Source organism: Chrysochloris asiatica, unplaced genomic scaffold (genome assembly GCF_000296735.1).
Source record: "Chrysochloris asiatica unplaced genomic scaffold, ChrAsi1.0 scaffold00071, whole genome shotgun sequence".
Taxonomy (NCBI): domain Eukaryota; kingdom Metazoa; phylum Chordata; class Mammalia; order Afrosoricida; family Chrysochloridae; genus Chrysochloris; species Chrysochloris asiatica.
This window is the reverse complement of record NW_006408589.1, coordinates 6,656,964-6,657,562: the sequence shown is the minus strand read 5'-3', so window position 1 is coordinate 6,657,562 and position 599 is coordinate 6,656,964.

Here is a 599-nt window from a genome sequence, read left to right as displayed (position 1 = left end):
AAAATAAATAATAAAGATAAAAGCAGAAATAAATGAGATGGAAAACAGAAAAACTATAGAAAGAATCAACAGAACAAGAAGCTGTTTCTTTGAAATGATTAATAAAATTGACAAACCATTGGCAAAACTAGCAAAAGAAAAGAGGTAGAAGACACAAATAACATGCATTAGAAACCACATGAGCAATGTCACAACAGAACCAAGTGATATCAAAAGGATAATAACAGAATATTATGAAGAGTTGTACTCCAACAAATTCAAAAACTTGGAAAAGATGGATGCATTTTTAGAAAAACATGACCTACCAAAACTTACACAGAGTGAAAAAAGAAATTGATCAGGTCATCGAAAAACTCACCACCAAAAGAAGTCCAGGCCCGTATGGCTTCACTGGTGAGTTCTACCAAATATTCAGGGAAGAGCTGTCACTAATTTAACTCAAATTATTCCAGAATATAGAAGAGGCAGAAAACTTCCTAATACATTTTATGAAGCAAGCATAACTCTCATACCAAAACCAAGGAAGGACATCACTAAGAAAGAAAATTATAGACCAATATCCCTCATGAACATAGATGCAAAAATTCTCAACAAAATCC